This window comes from Monodelphis domestica, chromosome 4 (assembly GCF_027887165.1).
Source record: "Monodelphis domestica isolate mMonDom1 chromosome 4, mMonDom1.pri, whole genome shotgun sequence".
In the NCBI taxonomy this organism is placed as follows: domain Eukaryota; kingdom Metazoa; phylum Chordata; class Mammalia; order Didelphimorphia; family Didelphidae; genus Monodelphis; species Monodelphis domestica.
Window position 1 is genome coordinate 146,511,973 of NC_077230.1, and position 6,000 is coordinate 146,517,972.

Here is a 6,000-nt window from a genome sequence, read left to right on the forward strand (position 1 = left end):
TTTGTAATTCCCTAATTAGTAGTGATTTGTAACATTTTCTTATATTACTATAAATAGCCTGGTCAATTCATTATTATTTATTATTTGTTTCACTTTTGCAGGCAGTCAGTTCTAAGAAATGTACTTTATATTTTGGTCTTTTAGGCAAAAGTCATGTTTATCCTCTGTTATTTATTTATTATTTTTATTAGAGGTAGAATATGACTAGATCTATGCTTTAGGAAGATTTAATTTGATAGTAATATGAAAAAGTTGCTGCTGAGAGAGGCTGAGAATTGAGAGGTCAGAGAGAAGGATGTATGTGAAACCATAGTGGTGGTGTGGAATAGAGAAAGAATGAGTCTGTGAATAGAGATGAGGCAATGGAGTGTAAGAGAGGTTCAGTGATTTGCCTTACATAGATCTTCAATTCAGCTCTCTGGATCCTTGGTTCAGTTCATTTCCTGTCATACCACATGACTTCCCATGTTTGCCCTGTCTCCCATATTCTTTTGCCCAGTGCTCATTGTGGTCAATGGCATGCATATTACAAGGCAGCTGATTATAAGTAAAGCATCTATGGTTATGAAACCACATATTTTTTCAGGCCAGTATAAGGAGAGATTCCATTACTTCCTTTTTTCCTACAATAGAATCATAGAGTTTCAGAGCTGGAAGAGGTCAGGTCATCTATTATAGTCTTTGCTTTATGAATAAATCCCTTCTGTAAAGGATTTTTTGACTTTCTTTACCCACTTACCTTTGAGGAACAGCATGTTCTTTATGTTTTCTCAAGGTATTATTTTGGCCTTCCCATTGATGCCTAAAAACTTAAATCAATCAACTTTGAATCTAGTTTTTAATCAATTTTTATGTAATGGAACCCCTTTGATGCAAGACCACTACTCATAATATTGTTTTAAAATTCATAAAAATAAACTGCATAGAATTACAAAGGTAATCATTTATACTGAATTACAATCATCTATCTATCAATTTATCTATCTCTGTCTCTAATTCTATCAACACTTCTTTCATCTATCTGAATAGCTGCCATCAAGCTACACATTTATCTAATCTGTATCTGTCTATCTTTCTGTCTCTAACATCTATAATACTATGTACACATCTATCATTCATCTGTCTAAATAACTATCATCTATGTATGCCTTTCTCTATCCATCTACCCTTCTATCTGTGTTTCTACTTCTCTCTCTAGCTCTCTATCCAGCTATCATCTCTCTACCTAAACTCGTGGATCCTAGGTTAAGAACTCCTGTTCAAATTCTGTCTTATAGGCCATGGAGAATAGCTGCCTAGTGCTCTTTATAGCCTTGTGATAATGCCACAAATACCCAAAGACAATGACAGCTTTTTCTCTAAATTATGTAGGCCAGAAGCAAGCAAGCAGCTGTTCTATGTAAAACAGGTATGCAGCTGGGTGTGGGTCTGGTGGTGAGGATGGGTGATCAGGGGTGGGGATAATGGGGCAAGAGGGGGAATATTAGGAGGGGACAGGGCTAGATTGAAGTCTTGATAGAAAGGGAGCTATGAGCAAGGCCAATAGCAATGTAAATTGTACCCTCTGCAGACTGTGCTTTAGAACAGGTTTCCTCTTGCTTTTCCTGTTCTTACGCCTGCTGTGACTGTTTATTGGCAAAAGACTGACTTTCCATTACTCTTCTCAGTGCCTGGCCCTGCCTCCTCCTCCTGCACAGGCCAGGTGGGATATGATATCAATAATATCCATTACTTTTTACTTTTATCTAGCTAGCTTCTTCATAGTTTCTTTCCTCCCTCCCTCCCTCCCTCCATTCTTCCCTCCCTCCCTCCCTCCTTCCTTCCTTCCTTCCTTCCTTCCTTCCTTCCTTCCTTCCTTCCTTCCTTCCTTCCTTCCTTCCTTCCTTCCTTCCTTCCTTCCTTCCTTCCTTCCTTCCTTCCTTCCTTCCTTCCTCCCTCCCTTCCTCCCTCCCTCCCTCCCTCCCTTTCTTCCTTCCTTCCTTCCTTCCTTCCTTCCTTCCTTCCTTCCTTCCTTCCTTCCTTCCTTCCTTCCTTCCTTCCTTCCTTCCTTCCTTCCTTCCTTCCTTCCTTCCTTCCTTCCTTCCTTCCTTTGAATCTGGAAGGATGTTATTATCTTCTACAGTAACAGGGAGGTTAGGAGGGCTTAGAAGTAAGGGCACTGTACTTAACATTGAATATACAAAGATAGAGAGGAAAAAATAGTTCATACTTCTCAAAAATTAGGAAAATATATTCATCAAAAGTACTTATCAACTTGAATTGAAATGTCTATGAGTTACCATTAAAGCTGGGAATTAAATTAGACTTTAGATAACAAAATTCAGATTAAAATTAAAGTGAGAAAAAAAGATAAAAGCAACGCCTTTACTCAAGAGCTCTAAATCAATGTCTTGGCAGTCAATAATTTTTTGTTGCATTAATTTATTGTCTATAAGATATTAGTAAATTTAGGAATTAAACTAGATTTCTGAGGGGGGGGGACACAATACTTACTTATACAAATACATATAACATAATTTGAAGATGAAAGAGCACTAATTGGGGAAACCAGAAAACACATTGGTATCTTAATTGTTCTTAAATAAGCTAAAGATTCTAGGAAGTAAATTTCAGATGGTCACATAGACTGTGAAGATGGAATTCCCGGATTAGGGAACAATAATTAGTCTAGTGTAGTGCAGTGGATAGAGTGCCAGATATGGAGTCAGAAAGACCAGAGTTCAAATTCAGACTCAGATATTAACTGTGTGACTCTGGGCAAGTCATTTAACCTCTTTTTGTCTCAATATCCTTATATGTAAAATGAGGATAATGGTATCACTAATCTTACAGGATTGTTGTGAGGATCAAAAGAGATATTTATAAACCATTTAACAAGGTGCCTGGCACTGAGTAGGTGCAATATGAATATTACTAATTATTATTTAGATCATAATTATTATGAGTAGCAGTAGATTTAGTTTAATTGAGTAGAGTGAGTGAAGTAGACTAGTTTGAAATATAGATAGAAATAATCAGGGAAATTGTATGATCATTGACCTCTCTGAATGATGAAATAACTGTCAACATTTACTCATAAAAGAAGCTTTGCCTTCCAAAGTCTAGGTTACCTCCTCAATGTGCTAATGGTTTATATACATTTCACTTAAATTCAGTTCAATATGCATTTATTGACCATTAATTTTGAATATGATCTTATATTAGTATATGAGGAGGATTCCAAGATGGACAATGAAAGATGAGTTTCATGACAATACCTGAATTTAGACATAAGAATAATTCATTAGCAAATAAGTTCCACCTCTGTCAGATAGTGGCTATGAGAGTTTAAACAAGTTACTTAACTCCTATTTACCTCAGTTTCTTCTTCTGTAAAATGAGTATAATAATAGCACCTACTTTTAATCATAGTTGATGAAAACAACATAGTACTTTTATTTTTTTGTTTGCCAGATTACATATTGATATAACTTTTAATGTTTATTTTCTGACATTTTACAACCTATGTTCTCTTTCCCTTCCCCATCCCCCCAATCATCCCAAGAACATAGTCCTTACTTTCTAGGATCACACAATATAATAAGAGAGATAGGATAAATAATTCTATGAGTCCAATCAATTGGATTGGGATTAAGTCAAAGGAGGTAGCTAGAGAAAGTGCAGTAAGAAATTTCATAAGAAAGTCTATGTATTGAAGAATTAGTTTATCATCAACAGGTGGAAGTGAGGAAGAATGGCTTTGTTAGCATGACTAATGATTTCTCACAAATTTCCAGAGGTGAAATGGAGTAATGAAATTGGAGAACAGTCATTATTGCAAATTTGTTTAAAAACTTAGATTGTTTAAAAGGGGAGTAGAATAAAATGAGGCTAGAAAGAAAGGTTAGAACCACATTATAGAGGACACTGAATGTCAAGTTAATGACTTAGTAATTTGTGGGTAATATGGAGCCATAGATGTTTTTTGTTAGAACCATTGTCAGAGATAGTCTTTGCATAAAGTATTCAACTATATGACATCTAAGGTTCCTTGCAACTTAGAAAGTCTATGACTATATTTTACAATTTCTATGAGTAAAGAATTTACAATATTTCATTGCATACAAGTTAGACTTAAAATATATAGATTTCAAAATATAACTAAACCCCATTTATATATAGGAAATGAAATTTATAAGAGTTTAGGAAAGATAACGTAATGATTTACCATACCCCACCTCCTGTCAAAAATGGGAAAAAAATCATTCAAATTCAATCCTCATCATCCTGAACAAATGTTATTAGGTGTGGCAAGAGGAGGAACTAGAACAATTTAGCTATTAAAAAGGCCTGAGTTTTAAATGCTTCAAAATGGTAAATCTTCATTCAGCAAATGGCTGAGAATGTACTTAGAACTCAATCTTTTTTGCTTTTAGATGGCATAAATGGACTTCAGCTATTTGTTTCAATTATATCTTTATGACATTAAATACATGCCTCTATATTTCAGATAAGCATGATAAGCAATAAGAAATCTATAAAATGAGCATCAAATGTACTTCTTTAATTCAACATAATCCCACTGTAATCTGCACTCAAAGCTATGTGTGTTAATTATGAAGGGATATGAATCTCTGCATTTCCTTTATCCTTGTCTTTTAGTAGAGACTTGGTAATATCCGTTAATGGGCTTTGTTGTCTGATGAGCTGAATTACTGTATTCTATGCACAGTACTCTGGTAAATCATCTAAGATGTTTGAGAAATTAACCTCCATTTAAAAATTAGAACTGAGGACAGCTGCATGAAAGAATCCTCACCTCCAATGGGGGAAAAAACCCTAGTGTTCTGGAGTTTAGTAAGAATGTAAAGCAATTTTTACTATTCTTCAAATTGCTTCAGTTGTATTTAAAGCAAAAATAAAAGGCAATTTCCACACGATAAGGGAAAAGGCATTTTTTCTTCAACAAAGCTATTCGCTTTTAAAACACAAGGCTGTCTTTGAAAATGCCATTGTTCCCTCTATGAAATATGTAGGGGAAATGTGCATGGGTCCATTGGCCATATTCTAGGTACAGAATGAGAGCAGCTAGAAATTCTTCTTGTTTCACAATAGTGAAATCTTTGAATTATGCCCATTTTCAAATTCTCAATTTTTGTAAGTGGAACCGAATGAAATGGAAATCTGGGTGGTAATTATACCCAGCTCTGCCTGGGAGTTCATGATGCTGTCAGGCTGTGTGGTCATGGGTAACTAAGCAACACAGCCAACTAGCACCTTCGTGGAGGATATTTTTAGCTTCGTTGCACATTTTTCATTTATCTATCAGAGATTGATTTGTTTTGCAATTTATTTCAAAATTCCAGCACTTAGAAATTAAAGGTATATCATTGAGCCAAGAGAAAAAGTGTGAACTGGAAAAAAATCATGGAAGAATCCACAATCTGAAACATAAGTAATTTTGATGCTGTCAAGAGGAAAAAAAAATTATTATGCTTTGCATTTATGTATCCATTTTTTTCTAAACAATGAAAACTTTTCAGATGCCTTGGCAAATGAATCTTTATTTCTTAACTTGGAACTATGTAAAGAGAAGGCAGTGGGGCCCTGATGTCACAAATGAAGAAATTAACATGTGGAAAAGTTCACTAACTTATTTGGGCACTCTAAACATGACAGCATCAGATTCTCAAACCCGTAGAGATTAAATTAGATCTCTATTTTGTAATCCCCTAAATAAACAGAACTCATTTCAAGGGTAGACATGGAAGGTGTCCAATGGGCACAGATTGTGTTCATTACATTGTAAATAGGCTGGTGCCTTGCTCAGAGCTGGCAAAAACATTTCAAGAGTCTTGATATCTTCCCACTGTGAGGCCAACAGAGGTTCCTATCAGTCACAGAATAAACAAAAAGGGAAGGTGTATTAACTTTTGTAGGTTTTACCATTTTTATAGTATGCAATTGCATTCCCCATAGGGTAACAGAGTTAACCCTGAGCTCTTAAAATATGTTGCTCCC